Genomic DNA, 11,244 nt, shown 5'->3' with positions numbered 1-11,244 from the left:
TAACAGAATATACTGTTTCGCCCATGATACCATGCGTTGCCATTCCTGAGGACTCAGGTATTACTTCTCTGTACTCTGTAAATTCACTGCCATATCCCACACCATTCAAACCAAACCACAGATGCCACCATGCAAATAACTGCTTCACGGTAGAAACACGAATGGGCAGAAAGCAAATGACTTCTGTAGGGGGGAAAGGGATTGTTAGTAATGGAGACTAAAAATCCCATTGCTAGCAATATACATATACATCGATTACCCTTTACTGGTGCCCCGCCAGCATATCCCGCTAAAGCAGGCGGGGTTACCATTCCATTTTCACACATAAAAAAAACGACTCTGTACAAATTATATTATACATAACACCACAGAGCAGTGCTACTAGTTTTATTTACTTTCAGTATTTATTAAGTCAACAGCGCCATCTTACTTTTTACTTAGTAACTTAACGCAAACATCGATCGAGTCTTAAGCGCAAGTACCTGCCTATTGCTTATAAAGCACTTCGGCAGAAGCATAACATTCAAAAAACACAAAATAATTACAATGGCCAATAGTTACCGTTAGATGCCGATAGCTATTTCTGAATACTTAAATTATTTAATTAATTTAATTAATTCTATAGAATTATCTACATATAATTCTAAGTCACGTGACTGATATAATGATGAAAATTAAGTATAAACAAGTATGCCAGTAATATCGGTTATTTTAATGGGTCTATTATATTGTACTCATATATTTTGTTTCAATAGATACAAATAATAGTAATAATAAGTTTTATTTTACCCAACTGTCGAAGAAAAGAGGGTGTTGTTTTTTTTATATATATCTACTATACAGGTATTTAAGTATGCACTTATCTACGATTTAGCACAACGTATAACCAACTCAGTTTTATGGACTTCAACAAATTAAATATAGTTAGATTTATCCGAATTTCGGGAACATTGTAAGTTATGTAGCAATAAAACAAAATAAGTATGACGGCCACAAACTGTAAAAGTCTTATATTGTAGACGAATTTTTTGTGACCACTTGTTCTCGTGACTTTTAAAAATTGATTATAAACATGAGATAAGTAAATAATGGAACCAGATTTTAACAATTTCAATCAAATTAAACGCCTAATATAAGTAGTTGCTATATTAGTTGAACTGTAACAAAATACAAAGTGTAACAAAAATTGTAGGCGTGAGGAAAAACGCATTAAAATCGTACAAAAACAAATGTCAATTAAAACATCGTTTCTCAACCAGAGAGTCGCGACCCTTAAGAAGGGGGGGGGCGTAATCTGTTGAAACATAATATAGATATTATGTATATACATATATACAATGTAATAAGAACATGAAAAAGTAAACTTATAGCTTACTTTATTTTATTAAAATTATTAATCATGAACATTAATTAATTAATGCGATGTATGGGAAAATGAATGCAAAAATATTTCTATACTTGGATCATCATTGCAAACACTCATAAGTAAATTATTTTCAAGTGATAACAGATGATTTCTGTATTTAGTTTTTAAAGCCATCATAGACGAGAATCCTTTTTCACATAAATAAGAATTGGCAAAGGGTATCAATATTTTCAAAGCTTCTATTACTATTAAATTAAGTTAAATTTCTTGCAAGTTCAACACTTCTCCACAAGATGGCCTTAAATGTATTTTTACACATATGACGAACCGTTACAATCTCTCCTACACCATGTGGCATCTCATCCACACTGTGTGGGAGAGATGGCCAGTTCCTAATAGTTCTTATATGAAATAAATATCTAATAGTTATTATAATTAATTTTGTCCCCCCTCCCCCATAATTGTGTATAAAAACTGGACTGCAAAACTAAACTTAGTTTTTGGAGGTTTTTTGATAATTTATCAAAAACGGTGCTAGTTTGCAATATCATTTTGTTTTTCTTAAAAATATTCACATATATCCTTATAAACTATAATTATATCAGAATTTATACTTCAGAGATTATGAAGGAGGATGCTATTTTTTCTCACACTTTCAATCATAAATCAAAAACTACGCAGCATTAAAACAAACAAAAATCAGTTTCAAAATTTACAAATGAAGCCCTTTCATATAGCATCTTTCTTAAACTAGTAGATCTATTTTTAAATTGTGAGTGCCTTTTTTAGATTCCCTAGCAAAGAATGCAATATATGTGAGCTAATAATATGTAAAACTATTTCAAATTTCAAATCTATGGAATCAGTTGCTTATATACGAGTATAGTACTACAACAGACGGACGGACAAACGTGCACTAAAATAATTCTTTGGTACCTTTTTGATACAGAATCCTAAAGAAACTACTTATCTCGTGGAAGAGAGAGAGTGATGATAAATAATTGTCCTACCATTTTTAATTAATACTGCTTAACTCTAATAAAGAAGAAATAATACCAATTGACAGGCAACATAACTATACATTAACATTAATCACTGCACCCATTTAAATAACAATGCTTAGCCACATATAATACTTGGCTTAGCCATTAATCACTTAAACAATTTAAAAATTCCATTTGAAAATGTCAATGTCGCTAGAGAAATAGCCACATTGAGATAAGGGCTTCTTTAATTATTTATAGTTAAATAAATTTTAATAATCATGCCAAAAATACTATCAAGATTATTATCAGAATTAACTTTGCAAGTCTAACTACCAATAAATTTAAAAATCCTAATATTATACTAAGGATTAAGATTTTGAATAAAATTCCTATCCTTTTTTTAAATTGTATAAAAATCCCATCTGACGATACCTAATAAATAAGTGATAAAAATACATATCACTGGGCATATTCAAAAGTGCTATGTAGTCCCAAACTAAACGGGGTTTGTACTGTATAATAAGCAACTACCTAATAGTTACAAAATAATATCAGTAAATAATGATATTCCCATATAATATGGGTATCCTAAGACGCAACTAAGAAAACTTAGTGACCGAAAATTGGGCAGCACAGTCCCTCTTAATACATTCCCAAAAGCCTAACTGTGATTGCCACACCTCCTGCCAAGTGTGAAAACTACTGGCACCCTGATTAATTGAATAACCCCTCATAGGGCAGGCCTATGTTCAACAGTAGACAATTAATGGCTGATATAAATTAATGATGGTACTAACAGTTTTTAATTTTAAGACGGTTTATGATAGACACACAGATTTTAAATGTTAATCTCATCAGAATTAGAAAAGTATAATAGCAATTTATTTGCTGGATTTGATTATAACAATATACTATAATAGAATATATATAATAGAATACTTTAACAGTACCTAGAGCAAATAAAGAAAAAAAAATTTGAGATTTTTTTTTTTTAATTGACTCGTAGCATTTAAAGAAATGGCCTATAACAAAAAAAAAGTATCGACTATATATATATACTATATAAAGTAAGATGTATTTACTGACTGTCTCACCACAAACACGTACACGTAGTGCTATGTGAAATCGAGAATTCGCTAGGCGATCAACATATTGCTCTTCATGTCTATAGGCGACGCTTACTGCTTTCCATTAGATGGGCCAACAGCTTTTTTTTTATACAACTTAGATTGGTAAACAAGCTGACGGTCCATCTGATGGAAAGTGGTAACCGTCGCCTATAGAAATGAGCCGTACCATGGACATAACAGAGTAAACTGTTTCGTCCATGATACCCCCATGCGTTGCCATTTCTGAGGACTCAGGTGTGATTCCTCTATGCCCAGTAAATTCACGCCATATTCCACCCTTCAAACCGAAACACAGCCATGCAAACACAATTGCTTCACGGTTGAAACACGAATGGGACAGAGGTACCCAAGCAATCGACTTTTGTATTATAAAAAAAATTTAAGTTTTTATCAATATATGAGCGCTATTTTGAGCTTCCTTATGCACACAAATACCTCATCTTGCTGTACAAAAAAAGACAAAAGTAATTTCTGAAGCTAGATATATCCCGCTTCCTTACATTTCATTCCGGGTATGTCTAACACAAATGATTCGATAATAGATAAAAAAAATGCAATGGGGCTTCATTCAGGAAAATTCAATATACAGCAAAGCGATCCCTCACTAAATGACATGACGACCTCAATGATTTAATATAGGAAGTAAATGAAAGGAACAAGAAGCAGGTAACTTCGGACCCTTCCTTATGACACTATAAAGTAGATCTATTCAGCAATGGACAATAAATGGCCGAAATAACGATGAACAATACTACTTTTATATTCATCAGTTTCTATATTATTCAATAGTACTTTCGCAAAACAAACCTTACAGGAGGGTACTACAACGGCGAATTCGTGACCGCAGAATGCAATAATACGATACTTACTTACAATAAAGAGAAAATTGCATAATATTCGTATTCATGAATGAATCTTTGCATTTACATCTAGATAAAATCTCCGCGTGGTTTTGGCGGGAAACCCCTACCAGTTAGAACAGAACCGGCGCGTGCGCAACACGCGTCTGTACAAAATTCAAATCCGATACGATCGCGAACGCGACGTTTTGTCTCCTGGGCCTTTTTGTTTTACAAATAGTTCCAATGGAAGTAATGGGGACACACCTCATTTCCTTTTGTCACGATTCTCTTTAACACAGTGTGAATATGCTTTGTTAGTTCAAAAAAGAAGTGTTAGTTCAACTTTCCTAAAACTTTAAACAACTCTTATGTCTGAAAACTAAATTATAATATATACATATTTATTACTAGCTAAAATATAACTTAAAGTGCAAAAAATCTAACCCGTGATATTACAAGAAGTTTTACTAAGCAGATAAAAAGGGCAATTGTAATTTATTGAGTTCAATTAAGGTAATTCTAATACGCTGTTATTGTATTAACAATTAACAAGATGCAGTATCTACTTACCTATTTAACTATACGTGAACTAACATTAATATTTATTTAATTATGACATAGAATGATAAAACAAATTACAAAACCCTCTAATATCATTAATTCTGCCGGATGAGGCAGAAAACACACGCTCTTCATAACACTAATCCGTAATTACGTGCAATATAATGTGGACTATAATCTCATCATGTCAAAGAATATTAACTAAAGTACAAATCTTATGCAAAAATCGTGATGTATCCTATCCATCATCATAACTAAAGTAATACTATGTTATTACCCACATAACATTATTGTCGTCTAATAATAAATAGCAGCTCAATTATTCATAACTTAAATAACACATATTTGTCAAAATAAACATGTCATAGTTACCATTATTAATTAGCAAAATCTCGTAATTTGTTTATTAGATTCTATAAGATCATTGTTTATAGTGGACAAAATGATATCCTCTATAAAACATACGCAACAGTAATGTAAAGAGAGTGTGATAAACGTGTAAACGCTAAAAAGAGATTTCGCGAAGTCTTAATGCTCATGTAAGTTCTATTAATGTAACTTCTATACAAATATCCTTTTTTCTAGACAGCTTTGTTATACAATATCTTTCAATCAGTCAATATTAAAAACACCGTTATTAGCGTATATAAATAGCGCAGACGAGATTGTCATCCGATTTTCTTTCATTAGATGAAATACAGTAAAAATCAAATGTATGGAATTGCTATATACAAATGATTAACATAAACTACTAAAGCTAATTTTAATGAGTCAGTTCCATATAATTTGATAAAGATATTAAGTATTAATAATAACAATAACGTTATGATGAACTTAATTAACCAGATCCTACAATTTGTAAAATAACTATATGTGTATAAATTCTTTAATTTTTCATTGCCTATTTGAATTAGGAAATCGTGAAAATGCTTAACAGCGGTTGCCACTTTTCATCAGGTGGGCGGGCCGGCAGCTCTTCAATCATTCTGAGTTCTTTATAATAATTTTGTGATAATTCTATCGCTCTAACACACGAACATTATATCAAAAGTGACCACTTTGTCTGATATAAAAATGCGCCTATTGTATACCTACTCTTTTGCAAACAAAGAAAATATGAAATTTTAATGTGTTATTTTACAATGGAGTGTCCATAAATATATTATATATTAATATAACTAAACTATTTATTTAGCTTCAGCAACAATTTTCCTAACATGTGATCTAAAATATACGATTACTTATAAATGAATAGAGCATGCATAATAACAAAAAAAAAAGTTGAGTTGTAGATCAATGTGCTTTAAAGGAAATGTTCCGCCTCATCTATTATAAACTGTACCAATTATCCGATGCTGTTACGTTGCTTTAAAATTATCAATCAATTATAAAACGCACACTTCACGATACACCTACACTAAATTTTTAACTCATTAATTTATTACGAATAGACCTTTACATAAGAGGGTTAATTTAAAAGCATTACTTTAATTAAAGAATAAATCTATTTCTCGTTCTCTGTAATAGATATAACTCGTATTATTCTCTAAACGATAGATTTCCTTTATTTAAACAAGTTGTTGCGACAAAGCTCCAAAGACCCTGTGTCTACTGTACTTGTAATTTAAAGTAATGTAAATTGGATTGTCTTTTCCGCGCTAAGCCTCTTATTTGGGCAATTGTGCATATGAGTTGTGGCTAGTACAGCAAACCCAGCTCTACCCAAAAGCACAGAAGCTTCCTGGGATCTTCACAGGCCTCACTTTTCCAAAGATTTCTAAACGTTGAAGGGCCACAGTTCCACATTCCAGGATTAGGTGAACAACAGTTTCTTCGGCGTCAAAACAGCCTCGACAAAGAGGACTGTCTGAGTATAAATGCTCCTATTATGTATAGATGTTTGTTTAAGTGGCAATGGCCCGTTATTGTCCCTATTATTGTTTTAAGATTTTTTTCTATCTAGATATAATAAATGATTTCATAGACGTTGATTGATCGTCGGTACTGTCATTTTTGATTGTCTGCTATCAGTAGCCTGTAACTATTTTTGGTTTTTGGTTTTGAATGTCAGTGGATCTTTGATGAATCCATGTTCGAAACTACGAAAACAAAAAAGGATGAAGTGTATACGGACCTGTCAGTTTCATTCCAGAACCCCTTCTAGTTAGTTCGTCTGCGGCATCGTTACCATAAGATCCACTGTGCCCCGTTATCCACTGGAGAATAACTCTGTCTGTAGTACTTATTTAAGATGTCATTTTATAAATTATATCATTCCCATTATTAAGATGAAACAAAAGATATCTCGTTTATTATCACCTGTTAAGCCATATTGCGCCAAAGACTTGCTAAAAAAGAAATTCTTCAACAGTCATATAAAAATTTAAAAATATTAAACCATCAGTTTTGTTCATGTTTTCATTCTATCCTGAAGTTTACCGTAAAATTATAAACTTTTTAGTCTGAAATATCCAATTAACTTACGACATTTCAAACGTCCAAGAGTTGTTATTTTATTTATTCTGAACAATTACAATTCTATAAAAAATAATTAAGTCCTGTATTACTTTAATATTACCATCGATACCTCATTTCATTAAATGAGGTAAGTACCATCAGTTCTGATGAAAAATATTTCTAAAATAGCAGATAACTAAAATAAATTAATATTTTTTACCAGCGGGAGGCTTTGTTTTACTAGACTATAACAGATTCACTAAACTGAACTGACTTATCAAATAACTTATTTTTTCATAAAACCTTGCCAATATATGTGAGTTTGTTTGTTTCTTATCATTTGGCGCCTTAACAATCCATCAAATATCATGAAATTAAACATAACATACATATATACGTAGTATTGAAAATAACAAAACATTTGAGCTACATTTTATCCTAGTCACCCAGAAGTTAAAAGCGTAGCTAGTGTTAATAAATATTTATTTCTTCCGTAATATGATAGTGAGATTTAATTAAGAGTTTTTCTCTAACATTATTATTAAACAAAAACATTAGGATTCATTTCGAACAACTTGATAAGTGGATGTACATTTACAGAATTGGTAGGTATAAATGTCAGATTTAGATCGTTAAATAGTCAGGAACAGCCATTTTGGTCATGAATAGTTCAATGGCTTATAAGCATTCGCATATAGTAAGAAAAAGTAGTAAGGAAGCTAAAATAATCGCCATACTGCATATTACTTAATATATTTATAATATAATTTAATATATTTTAATTACGAGCGTGCATAAAAAGATTGATGAATGTAGAGGAAGCGAAAAAGAACTTGCTTGAGTCGAAGCATTTGGCGTTCCATTGTGTCTGCCTATCCTAAAGGGAGACAGTCGAACCAATATGTATGTATGTATGTAGTATATAAAATACAATCGACTAGAGGATTTCATTTTTTATACCAGTTAATAAATAAGAGTGCATATTATCAACTATAAAAAATAATTGTATTTTTTACTTTTTTAATATTATGTACTATAATATAATTATTAAATTTTGTACCACTACATATTTATATAAAAACTATATAAATATACATTAAAATTAGTATTACGTAATTTTTTAAATATCAAGAAGGTAAGAATAAGAAAACAAATTAGCAGTATACAAAACTAAATACAACATGCAGATAGCGTTATCCTATTTAAAATTTCAAACCAGTATTGGATTTGGAGACTTAGAACTGTTAAACTCATTACATATTACTTATCACGAAATTCTTTGATAGGTAACCTCTAATAACAACGTGTAATATTTTTTTTTAAATTGTAGCAATAATCTGTTATAGATTCATATCGACCAACTTAAACATTAAGACATATATATTTTACTCTTGTTTATTTGTCTGTCTGTATTTGCATGCATCACGCAAAAACTACTAGATGTATTAGAATGAAATTTGATACAGTTGTAACTTAATATCTGAATCCATTAAAGGATGTTTTAATGCAAGAAAATATCTCATCCCCGCGATAAATATCGAAACTGGTTCCAGCATAATATATATATATATATATATATATATATATATATATATATATATATATATATATATACATGTTTTACAAATTTAAAATGTTGGAAATTGCTTTCTACCTATCTGATTAAAAAAATATTTCTTAATAAGATAGATTACTTATACACATCACTTATATTATAGCTTATATTCTTATGTGTATATTGAAATTTAAGCAGACAAAGTCGTAAAACCAACTTGTCAGTTCAAAGTAAAGGAAGTCAAGTAAAGCTGTGGTAAAGAAAAACCACAGCTACCACACTTATTATACGTTACTTATCAAATTACTTATCGCATTTTCAGTCATCAATATTATTATTTTGCTATTATTAAATGTATTACTATTAATATTTATTTACTATTATTTCATCTTAAATGTCACATATACATGTCACACCTAAATATGACATCGATATCTTAAAATAGATTTACCGGGTGCTTTACTGCCGTGAAGCAGTTGTGTTTGCTTAGCTACGTTTCAGTTTGAATGGTGAGATATGGCAATAAAATTATTCGTACAAAATAGAGGTATAAGACCATAGTCCAGGAATGACAACACATGAAAGGTATTTCGCTTGTTTGCCATTCTGAGTTGCATAAAACACTTTTTTTTTGTAAAATTAAAATAATAGATAACACAGATGTTATTTGTAAATAGCAATGTGTTTTCGAATATCATCCTAAAGGGAAAAAGTCACAATAATAATTCTATAATTAATGTCTTAAAATCAATATCATTATTTTGGTCCTAAAATTAGCATGTACCTATTATTAGAAACCAGACAATGAAAATCTGGGGATACAAGCTAGAACACTAAAACCTTAACTTGAGGAAACTATATTTACTAAATTAACTCTACTAATCATCGGTCGTCCTGATTTAGATTTATAGTCGTAAAAACTTCGCAACAGAATATACTGTCGCATAATTTTGATTACTAATCGAAACCTTTAATAATGCAGACAAAATATTTTTTTTTTTTAATTTAAGTATATTTTTTATATACTAACATATTTTCCTTTACTATAAATCGAAACCTATTACAGTAAATATTATTTGGATATTTGTATTTAAAATCCCTATATATAAAAGCATGTCTAAATATTGTGACGATTTGTAGTGCAGGTATACTTTAGAGACAATTAAAATATATTTATTAACATACTCAACATTCAAATTAATAAAAATAAAGTTAATAACAGGCTCTTTAATGTCATTACTGGCTAAAGACCTTAAAATATTATGATCACGTCACCATTTAAACGGTGCATAGGTATTTAGCTAATATTAACACCTGGGTATGGTGCGGAGACGGAACTATAACCCAAAAGATATTAAAGAACAAATCAGTAACATAATATTGTTTTATATTTAGTGCTTATATATACAATACATAGACGGTAATAATAATATAGTATTTTTGACACTATAATGTATAAAAATTATTAAGCCTGTTTTAATAAAATTCTGCTAAATTTTCATAGCCTGATATTTTAGTAACTATTCCGTCAGAGTCTTTATGTAAATATAATTGACTTATTCACACATTTTATTTGAATTATAATTGATAATATCTAGGTCATGTATATACTTAAAATATACATTCTTAATAGTAACATTAACCGGGATAAAAATTATATATAAACAAACAGATGCTTACATATAGATTTTATTCCGATAATCCCATAGAATAGTCCGTTCATATTTGGACTTTTTTGTAATAAACTCGTATATTTAAATCTCTATCTCGTATATTGTATAGATAAAGAAATAATTAAATCTAAGTGGACTAAACTGAGGAGATATGAGTCAGAAATTTCGGACTAAAATCAAATGCTTTTAAAACATATAGGTTGATCTTACAATGAACTAAGTAAAGAAATAAAAAATAAATTATTTATTTTTATTTATTTATAAACATAGTAGGAGCGCACTACAATTCTGATCTATGAAATAGATACTTATACTTGTAATTTTCACTACTCATGCCTATGACCCGTTCACCATAACCTATTATAAAAAAATCTAATAAGTTTATATTAAGACTAATAGCTACAATATATTAAGTAAAATTACATAATACTTATATGCAAAAGTATTTTATAATTCATACCTACTGATACTTATCGTAAGTTCTGGTGTAACAGTTACGTTGCATTATCACTTTCAACTTGACCAAAATAAGTTACAGGAATAACAGTCCAAGCGTGACACGCATTATATAACTGCATCGTATAAGGGTTTTGACAGCTGTCAATAAATACGGATCACAGACAGCAATCCCGTTTAGTACATGACATTGCCATTTATTTCTTCGATCATGTCCA

The 11,244-nt window shown here is 29.9% G+C and overlaps 1 protein-coding gene across 1 annotated transcript in view; it reads left to right on the top strand.

Moving 5' to 3' along the window:
- The first annotated feature begins 4,434 nt into the window (after nt 1–4,434).
- The window catches only part of LOC113511736 (uncharacterized), a 49,565-nt gene continuing 42,755 nt past the window's right edge, over nt 4,435–11,244 (top strand). Inside the window, exon 1 of the mRNA XM_052896669.1 lies at nt 4,435–4,837. The gene's annotated coding sequence lies outside the window, so the exon portion shown is untranslated. The remainder of the gene's footprint in view (nt 4,838–11,244) is intronic.

The sequence above is a fragment of the Galleria mellonella genome, unplaced genomic scaffold (assembly GCF_026898425.1).
Source record: "Galleria mellonella isolate WM207_F2 unplaced genomic scaffold, CSIRO_AGI_GalMel_v1 utg117, whole genome shotgun sequence".
Classification (NCBI taxonomy): Eukaryota; Metazoa; Arthropoda; class Insecta; order Lepidoptera; family Pyralidae; genus Galleria; species Galleria mellonella.
The sequence above is the reverse complement of the archived record's forward strand: the minus strand, read 5'-3'. Positions and strand labels throughout refer to the sequence as shown.